Below are 10,989 nucleotides of genomic sequence, written 5' to 3' on the forward strand. Positions count from 1 at the left end.
GTTTCATCATCCAGGAGGAGGTCCCGGGTTGTTTTCATTTTTAAGGTCTTGTGGATTTTACATGTTACCCATATACATTACTGAGCACAGTATAATGAACAAATAGTCCTCCAGGATCACGGTGCTGCATAAAACATCATTTAACAATAGATAAAGTTTGATTCGATAGTTTCAACTGACCTCCTGTACAATGCACCTGGATATCAAATGTGAACAGAGGTGGCAAAAGTACACAAATGTACGTTGTACATTGTTGATAGTTTTTATATTTAAGCTGTGAAAGGAACTAGAACATTTTTAAGAGATCAACACAACAGCTTTTATGATGCAGAAGCCACTTTAGTGTTTGATTGTGAATATATTATTCAGCTTGTTTTGTTATTTATTTCAGAAATCCTTGTGATATATTCAGTTTGTGCTGCTCTGACTTCAATAAAATAGTGTTTAAAAATTACTTTGTGTTTAAGTCAGTTTTGTGTTTGTAGACCATAACACATAAAAGGGCATTAATGGGAACATTAAAGAAGGTTCTTTAAAAAGTAACTAAAAAGTTACTTTTTAGTCAAATTAGTCAAATTAAAATCTTAAACTCTAATTTCATGATCTTAGTAGCTTCTTCTTTATGTTCTATGGTGCTTTTTGATGAGAATCTTGTTAAATAAGGACTGGAAGTATTGTCTCAAACTTCTCTGCCCACAACAGGAAACAATTCTCTTCTGGTTTTACAGTCTAAAGTCTACTGGATTTCACAGTTTTAGGACATGCATATATAGATTGTGTGTTACACTGCTTTTCATATTTTCTGTGAAATTTCTTTATTCTATTTTGGGTTGCTGATGTGAATTTTGCTTGTTGGAACATTTCTTCACGTAATCATTCGCCCAGGGGACAATATTTTTTAAGGCATCCAGCATCAGGCAGTTTATATCCGTGTTCACGTCGGTCTCCTGATGATAGTTCACTACAGGGAAGACGAGGTTCACTGGTACACCCAGTAGATGACTGCACTGAATTATCTGGATACACACAGAAAAACACACACGTTATTTTGTTTCAAATTGTAGTTGGGAATCGTTGCAGTGATGCACATTACAGTCACCAAAATAACTCACTTTATCTCGGATCTTTTTGCTTTTGTAGATGTTTTGCAAATTCTCCTCCGTTATTTTACAGTCACAGTCTGCTCTCGTCATGAAAACCACCTGAGGGATTCCTGTAGCGCAGACAGATAAACACACAGATACACACAGATACACATACATTAACACACAGACACACACACACACGCACATTAACACACAGGTACACACACAGATAAACACTATCATTTAATTATATATTTCTGGAGTCTGATTAATGATTTAGATGGAGTGTTTTTTGGACATTTTAAAGAACGTTATTTCTATAACAGGATGTCCCTGGTGGTCTAGTGGTTAGGATATGGTGCTCTCACTGCTGTGGCCCGGGTTCGATCCCCGGTCAGGGAACCAACACCAGCCACTCTTAGTGCCGGTCCCAAGCCCGGATAAATTGGGGAGGGTTGCGTTAGGAAGGGCATCCAGCGTAAAAACATGTGCCAAATCAAACATGCGGATGATCCGCTGTGGCGACCCCTAACGGGAGAAGCCAAAAGAAAGTTTATTTCTATAACATGATGATTATTGTGAACTGATGATATTGTGAACTGGATGATTATTGTGAACTGACTCACCCATACTGCTCGCTGTTTCTCTGATAGTCTTCCATTTGTTGAAATATTTATTGTTCATCAGTGAAATCTTGTCAGCTGCTATGACGTTCACCAGGCAGTGCATCTAATCACCCAGGCTGGGATTTCAATTGTAAAAATTGTCGTTTTCAGACAACGGCGTATTAGAGTTAAACTGAAGAAAAGATATTTAAAAGAATATTTAAGTGTTTTTTGGTCATATAACATTTCACTCATTTGGATGATTTTCCAGATACAGGATTCAAGATACAGTTTTATACAGAACACAACCTGCAGTGAAATATAAACCTGATCGACTGCTCAGAAAATTGTGCATTAAATAAAAGGATCAAAATATTAAAGATTATTATTAGTAACAAATAGTACAATTATTTTATAGACACGTGTTTCCTACTGAGTTCCATACAGTGTGATTGAGTGATAAGTGCTGAACACAGTAATGTGAACACTTTACCTTGTAACCCTCTTTCATGTGACCTTTTAAAGCACTGATGATGTCTTGAGTGTTCACACCAGCTTTTGCTTCTGCTTCTGCACCCATTACATCATAGAAGGCAAAAGGAAACGATCTTTCTTCATCTTCAAGTCTGAAACTTTCAAACTGGAAGATGTTGAGAAAAAAAGTTTAGTTTTTAAAATTAAATTTTTAAACATTTACTTTGATAAATGTACCACACACATGGGGACAGTGGGAGTGGTTGCTGCAGTGGTTAAGACGCTGGGTTACTGATCAGAAGATCGGGGGTTCAAGCCCCGGTATCGCCAAGCTGCCACTCTTGGGCCCTTGAGCAAGGCCCTTAACCCTCTGTGCTCCAGGGGTGCTGTATCATGGCCGACCCTGTGTTCTGACCACAGTTGCAGAGCAACCTCGGATATCTAAAGTACGAATTTCGCTGTGCTGTAATGTATACAGGTATGTGACAAATAAAGGCTATTCTATTCTACATGGTATATTATGGACTCACAGAGAGAGTGTGACTCGTAGTAGATCCTGCAGCAGCCTGGCAGTTTACAAACAGACGTCCTTCAAAGATGCTTCTGATGGTGTTTATGGTGCTGGATTTTCCTGCTCCAACTGGTCCATACAAGAGGAAGTGGAGCTCTTCAACTTCATTACAAATGTTAAATGTCTTGATATTATTCAACATTTCAGCTTGACTGAGAAAAGAAAATGTAAAATCTATCAGTTTGTTAGTTTATATATCAGTTATAACTATTACAGTAAAAACAGTGAATGTGTTAGAAGATAAAAATCAGGATTGAAGGATAATGATACCTCTGCCATCGCACTTCTCTCCATTTCTTCATTTCTGTAATGAATAAATACACGTTATTAATACAATATTATTATTGTGTCTATATTATACTAAAGTTTAGTTCTGTTTTATTTCATGAGGTTTCCATTTGCAGTGTTGAATATTATAATATTTACATGATCAGTATTTATGTGTATGTTATAGTTAAATCAGGTAATAATATAATGTTACTTACCGACTCTGACGAGGGCGGAACATGATGCAGATCCCTTATCATTGCTGAGGGTTAAAGTGTATTTCCCTTCATCAGTCTCATCAGCATTTGAAATTTCCAAAGTAAATGTTTTACCTGTTCTGGTCACTTTGTGTTTGCCCTCCACATGACAATTTACTGCCGTCTTTTTCCCACGTTGCCGTTACATATTCTGTGTTTGCCTCACATCGAAGAATAACTGTTTCTCCACTTGTAACATTTTTATCAGCCAGAACTGTAACACATTCTGTTAAATATATAATTAAAAAAACATGTTACAAAACACACACTGATGGTAAATTTCCTAGTTTATATTCATGTACATGCCGAGCAAATCTCTCAGTCCTGAAAAAACTGGATATTTCATTTCACCTCTTCATATCTGTCACATGGTGGATTTGTAAATTTCTTTTGCACTGTTATATGCATTGTTCTTGACTCTTGTTGTCTAATGTCTGAATTCTGCTGACAGTTTTACTTGATATTTTACCATTTTTATCTACAGTAGCAGTGCACATGATAAATAAAGATACATTTGCATGTAGACGCTGCCTCGTGCACTACAGTCCCATTCAGCATTACTGTAATATTAAAGTAAGTCAGTTTGTGTTACATACCTGGTTTGACCACATTTCCCATGTTTGAATCTGTATTAAAGAAACATTATTAGAAACTGTTATCAGTTACAGTGTTAGCGTGAGATGATGTAACTGTATTAAAGAGGAAGGAAACGCAGGAAAACTGAACAGAAAGTAAAAGTGATGATAAGCACAGCATCGTGTTGTAACTGTAATAAACACTGGCACTTACTGAGGAAAATTCTGTTATCTGAAAGTAAATACTGTACAACGATGCAGTCAGTGATGAAACTTTCGTAATGTATTTAATAGAACTAAGCGAGTGTGTGTGTGTGTGTGTGTGTGTGTGTGTGTGTGTGTGTGTGTGTGTGTACATGAGAGAGAGAGAAATAATCTGTTTTGTATATTTTAGAAGCTCTCTGAACATTAAGCACTTACCTTGTGTGATTGTCTGTGTGTCTTCTCTGTCTGATATCCTGAGTGTCCTGTGTGTCCTCCTTTTCTCTGCTCTGGTCCTCTACTGCAGTGCATGCAGAAGAGGGTGGGATTTCTGGGAAATTGAAAGTGAAACTTCTCTGCCTGTTTTTTTGTGCCCGCTGCAATATATTACTTTTCTTGCTGTCTGCAGAGAAAAGGCGTTTCTGAGAAATCCAAAGGAACACTACTTTACCTTTATAACTTGTTTAATTATTTGTTTATTGAATCCAATTGTTCATTTGGGAACACTCTTGAACTATCCTCATGCATGCTTTATCCTTGTGCATGCTTTATAATACATGCTTTATCCTCATGAATGCTGTGTTCATTTCTTTTCTGTAGCACAGCCCCTGTAGCAAACACAAATGAATAAAGGTGGATCTAAAACCATTTAAACAAGACAATGCTGGATAACTGTACATTTTCAACCCTCAGCCTGTTTTCATGATGTAAGGATGAAGGTAATAATTAATGAAATACATCACTGTCACTGAACATTGATCTGCAAATAAAAGTGTGTCTTTTTTTTTTTTTGTCTTTTTTACAATAAATTAGATCCAGCTTGATATGGTATGGATTTTGGCATGAAATGTCACTGCATTCGTGTTCGTGCCTCATTATCTTTCCACTCATGAAAATGCACTTGTATATGCAAAGATTAAATTTATGCAAATGCTTATTTGTTAATAGAAGCATTGTTTGACTGATGCACTTCTTGTAAATCCCTTAAACCACGTGACTCTCCTCTGCATATAATTCCACAAAACAGAAAATCAAGGAGAAGAAGAAGGGAATCTTAGAACACAAGATAGGAATGCAGACACGTTGGCCTAATCCTCACAGACTCCAAAAACAATAAACGTGTACTTATATCTATTAGTTTTAATTAAATGGCACAGATACTTTGTCATAGACACGTCTGAATGTTTTTCTATGCCGACACGTTAAATAATTTTCCTTATTCATTTTAATCATCACAATAACTATGCAGTTGAAGCTGATGATATTCACTCATCAGATCTTCATGGTGCTTGCTTTGTGCACAGGGACATTGCCATGCTGGAACAGGTTTGGGTCTCAAAATAAAGGAAAGATGTCATGCTCCAGCATCCAAACACGTCCTGTACAATTGTGTGCCTCAGACTTTGTGGTAACAGTTTAAGGAAGGCTCAAAAAGCTGTCCCTATTTAACCAGTATTTGAAATATGCACATATAAAGAAATCATCTTCTCACCAGTCCCTTCTTTTTTCTCTCTCACAAATTGTGCAATAAATATAGAACTGAACTAGATCTACACATCAGACTGAGGGAGGTGCACACATTTAATGCTTGGCTTGCAGTCACACTTAAACGCTGCTTGACTTAAACATATTGTGCATTTTATTTCTTTATTTATTTACAGGTATTTTGAGGAACTGATTCAGCAGGCATCAGCAGTATGCACTCTGTCTTCATGAATGTTGTCATCCATCATACCGAGATGCTTTGCATAATTCTGTAGTGTGCTTTTGTGTTGTTTCTAACGAGAGCACGCTTTTGGTCTTGAACCTCACTTCATCAACACTAATCACCAATTACTTCATTACATCATCCCAGCATTCAGAATTCAATTCTAATTATTTACATTTGTAGTAATTCCTTTTCATTCTCAGATTATTTCCCTATACACTGTGCATCGCTGACTCGTTACATAGCAGAAATGCAATCAAACTGCTATTTGGTATTGCATGTACACCACATACATTTCCTTCTGCTATTTCTAGAAGCTTACTTCATTCGTCAGGACAGCAGTCTGGTTTCAGAACCATTTTCACTTTCTCTTTTTTATAGTCTCCATTTGCTGTGCACTCAGCAATGAGATCTTTTGATGCATTGCATTAGACAAAATTGTGATAATGGGGAGATAGAGCACTTACTTTTTTCTATTAGGACAAGATTATTAGAAGGAGGTTCATGGAGACTAATGATCAGGTGCCCACAAACCTTTGCTTTTCAAAAGCCATTCACCCTCCCACCATTTCTACAGACCTGAGGAGGTTTGCATTCAGAGTCTAATTAGTAAAGTTTGATCTCATTAAATGATAAGAGCACACAGTGTGTCAAAACATTAAATGAGCGAAACGTCACAAAATATCAGTTACAACATACACGTGTATTCAGAAATCTATAAATTGTCCTTTGAATCTCTTGTGAAATGTGAAATATAAATATTCAACCAGACCTTCATAGAAATTCTAGAGATGATAAATAAAAGGAAAAAAAGCTGATCTCCCTGGGGTTTGTTTTAATTTATGTAGGAGTCATATGAAATGGTGTTAACGGTAACCTGAACTTTTCTATTAATTTTATACTATTTGTAAAAGTTACGGGGTGCTATCAAAAAGTTTGGAGGCTAGTGGTGTAACTGGTGCTGTTCTGAAATGCAAAATGGTGCATTATTATATAAACCAATGTATGTACAGTATTTACTTTTACATTTACATCAGCAAATTGCATATGACATGCTCCCACACTCCCATGCTCACATTCCTCATTCTTCGTACATCAGCAGCATGAAACCGGATCTTTTAAGTACATTTACATTTGCAGCATTTAGCAGATGCCCTTATCCAGATCGATGTACAAAAGTGCTTTTAGTCTCTAGCAATAAATAAATCTACACTGGTACGCAAGATTACAAACTTAATATAAATATAACTCTTGAATATTCTATAAGCAAACTTGAAAAGTGCTAATGTAAGTGTTTCAGGAGGTAGGTAGGTCTTCAACCGTCGCTTGAAGATAGCCAGGGACTCCACTGTACAGACATCCAGGACCTTGGTGCCAGAACAGAGAAGCTAATTAATGTATTAATTTGCACTTGTAATGAAACCTGACACAGTTTACAGCCACACAAGAATTCAGGACATTCTAAGTTCTGTACATGAGCTGTTGTAGCTCAGGTGGCATCGCGGAGCACTCGAGAGCCTTCAGTCTGCCTGTTTTTAATGCAATTCTCTATTTTGTACCATTAAAATAAAGAATCGATTTTGTATTATCAATAGAGGTTTCTATTCCTGCTGCTCAGCACAGCTGTACTTGACAGACTATGGGCACGTCTGGTTATTGATCCATCTTTGAATTAGTGTGCTACTTTGAGTGGACCTGAAGGTCATACTCTGGGCTGCAAACATCTATACTGATAAATTACTGAAATAGACTAAAACTGATCGCAATAATGCAAATAATATGAACATTTTTGCACTCGTGAACATCAGAGAATATTTGGTAACCTCACTAATGATTTGATATATAATAAATAAACAGTGTTGTGTATGAGGATGGTGTTCCTTTCACCTCTGGTTTCTTTCAAGTTCTTTTGTGCCGAAGCAAAGACCTATTGTTAAAAAGAAAGAGAACATCAAACAAAACCTCTCCTCCTCTTTCTGGTGGCAGCCCAATTGCAAAAAACACGAATAAGACCTTTTTTTTATCTTGAAACCTTTCGAATTCTAAATACGCATGTGTGTGTAATCAGTGATTGTGTAGCAGCGATTAAAGTGCTATTAAATGTTCTCTAATAAAAGATGGCAAAGGAACTGGGATGCCACAGATGTCTCAAAAACACTCTAACAGCTGGCACCTGATTACAAATGGAACTGATTAGGCTCATGTCCATTTCACCGTGGCACATAGACATTTATTAAACTGGCTCCCTAACGAACACAATCTCTACAGGAAACCTGGAGAAAATGACTAAATAAATAAATAACATTATTTTGGTATATTCATGGATTTAATGTGCATTAAAAAATATATTTTTTTTATATTATACTGATACCTACATGTGTATATAATATTCTCCTCTGTGAAGTGATCTCATGAAGCTGAAAGCCTTCCTTTACAGAAATTAGTCCACCACATTGTTTAGTAGAGTCTCTGAGAACTTTCTTGGCTTCTTTTTTTTCTCAATAGTAGTCATTGTTATATGGTCTTTTATTAGCAGGTCATTTATGATTAGCAGGATGTTTCAGCTGTGGCATTTGTGTCAAATTCAAGTCAAATTCAGGCTCTAATTGCAGGAGCTGCAGGACTGATCCAAAGCACTGCAGGAGGCCCATTGAATGAAGATAGAAAGTGACGGAGGGAAGGCTAACTCTGGCCCCTGGATGTGTATTAGCATAAAGTTCAGCAACTTCTCAGGCCCTCGCCGATATTTTTCTGATGGCAGGCGATGAGAAGAAAACACTTCAGTGTTCACGTTATTTCAGTGAAGTTTCACGTACCATAATGTTACAGGTTCTGGTCCATTGTGGAATAATCCCTTAGCAAGTAGATGTAGTTAACAAAAAAATGACGTGCAACACCAAAGCCGTTCTCTTGGTGTCATCTGAGATCTGGCTTTGATGAATCACAAAAGTCTGTTCATTCACTAAGGCCACCCACTGTACAGATGTCAAACCCGTCAGTAAAACCATTAGCAATGACACAGCTCTGTCTTTCTCTCCCTTTTTTCCTCTGTCTTCCTCCCTACCATTAACATTTCCTCATCTGTCATTCTTCATGACTTGTTCCCCTTCATTCATCATTTTGTGAAGAATTGGAGTGACAAGGTCAAATTAAGTATGCATGCTAATGGAGGAAAAGAGTCTACTGGTGCACACATACACTCCTGCAGCGAACCTTCTCTCTGTAGAGTGAGAGATAAAACTTTAAATAAGTAACTTAATTATATGAGTGGGGCATAAAATTCTATCTAATGAATAGGTTATTTTTATAGTTTATTAATGATTGCTATAGTAGATGCTGAATCACATGTGGTTTACGAGGTACACTTATCTTTTCGGAAGAGATGAAGGTAACCAAGAATGAATTATTGACCACAAAGATCTGAGCAGGCATCATCAGAATTAACTGCGTTTGTCTGGACTTTTCTTGTTTGCTTTTTAGCAATGTGATAGTTAATGTCTTTAGTGTGTTGATTCTAATTCATTCCAAACATAATCGATAGAGTTTATAGCTCTAGAGCATGACACTTCAGATCTTTTACTCCAAATGACAAAAAAAAAGCTTTGTGCACAGGTGCATTGTCATGCTGGAACAGGTTTAGGCCTCCTAGTTCAAGTGTATTCAATTGTGTGTCTCTTGAAGAATCACATATGGCTGGAAGAGACAGGTGTCCAAATACATGTCCATGTTCTATACATAGCAATTCTACTGATCCTGTGTTCAAAGAAATCTTAAGAAGACATAATGGAAATGTTTTCCAAAATCTCCAGTTGATTGTATGTAGAGCTACTGCAGGAAAAGTCATTCTAAACCCCTGACCTAAACAGTGTTTATATATAATACGTAAATAAGTAAAGCACTACATCATACCACCACCATCTGACTCTGTTTAAGGTCTTTAGCATGTAAGTGTTCATGCATGGGAAGTTATCCAGGTGTTAAAAACACCCCTGCTGGTTATCTGGTATGCAATTACAGTTACACAATTACACTCCAGCTCTATTGGCTATGATTTTGGATTTGGATCTGCTCGACTACCTCATAATTTCCTTACACCCTGCAGCAGAAAAAACACATTCTGGAGTGTATGTACTAAATGTCATCCATTTTGCATTTTGTGGTGAATGGTGTGCTAATGGCAGGGAAGCGTTCGACTTAATAGCTACGATTAGGACACGAAGGCATTTAGACTTAAATGAGCTGGAAACTATTCAAACCGAAAAGACAAAGCAGTGGAGAGGACAAAGCAGTCTTTAGTGCAATGACAGCTGAGGTATATGTTTGGAAAATGAAGTAGGTCCATTAAATAATGTGACCTTAAAAGTCTCATATATTTAGGTGCAATTACACACACACACACACACACACACACACACACACTCCTGTGGAGAACTCTGTAAGGACATTACTTTATCGCTTTGAACATGTGGTAAATGTGTGTGTTTTGGCACTGCTCCTTGATGTGCAGCTTGCGTGGCCTTTATTAAGCTATTAGAACAGAATGCTAACTGCTACGATTAAAGATCAGGGTAAGAACCTGTGTGTTCAATAATGTTAAGGGCTCATGCACTTTATCCAGTTCTTTAAATTGAAAAGGCTTTTGTTAAACATTTACTTATTATTTTTTGTGGCTCACAGTTTTCTGATTGTACACTGATTTGTGCAGTCATGATTATTATTATTATTATTATTATTATTATTATTACAATGATACAAGTTAGAAAGGTGAAAGCTCTAAATAGGACACATGATACCTATATAAGTATATTGGGCAGAAAATATGGCCAATTAAACATCTGGTCCAAAAAAGGCAAATGCTACTGAACTCGACACAAATGATCTTTTCAATATGCAGATTTTCTGTGGAATGTCTGATGTGGTCTGATGTGCAAAAGCATTTCTTTTGTACAATGTTATATATTGCAGACACTGAGCTTAACCATAACCCTAAAACTAGCCCTAAATATAACCCTAGCCCTGACCCTAGCCTTATATCCTTATATTCAGCATTTCTAGTTGAAATGTAATACACTTAACATGCAAAAATATAATTACTGAATAAATGAAGACAATACACCCCCACAATACATTACAGTTGAAATTGAACTACAATTCACTGCATCCTTACATGACTCGGTCACATGTCTCTAATTGTTCCTTGTCATTCTGATTCGTTTTATATATACTTTTCACATTTCACAAATTTT

At 36.7% G+C, this 10,989-nt stretch overlaps 1 long non-coding RNA gene across 3 annotated transcripts; it reads right to left on the reverse strand.

The window, feature by feature from the left end:
- Window positions 1-499: 499 nt before the first annotated feature.
- Window positions 500-4,322, reverse strand: LOC124379994. Of its 3 annotated transcripts, none has more exons than XR_006924562.1 (9): window positions 4,255-4,322; window positions 3,856-3,885; window positions 3,221-3,485; window positions 3,006-3,039; window positions 2,695-2,887; window positions 2,184-2,330; window positions 1,712-1,827; window positions 1,113-1,213; window positions 500-1,016 (listed from the first exon to the last, which is right to left on the reverse strand). It is a non-coding gene; the product is annotated as an uncharacterized LOC124379994 (long non-coding RNA). The 3 variants fall into 3 exon arrangements; XR_006924561.1 differs by having other exon boundaries at window positions 1,712-1,883; XR_006924563.1 differs by lacking the exons at window positions 500-1,016; window positions 1,113-1,213 and adding an exon at window positions 1,562-1,613 and having other exon boundaries at window positions 1,712-1,883; window positions 4,255-4,321.
- Between the last annotated feature and the right edge of the window lie 6,667 nt (window positions 4,323-10,989).

This window comes from Silurus meridionalis, chromosome 3 (genome assembly GCF_014805685.1).
Source record: "Silurus meridionalis isolate SWU-2019-XX chromosome 3, ASM1480568v1, whole genome shotgun sequence".
In the NCBI taxonomy this organism is placed as follows: Eukaryota; Metazoa; Chordata; class Actinopteri; order Siluriformes; family Siluridae; genus Silurus; species Silurus meridionalis.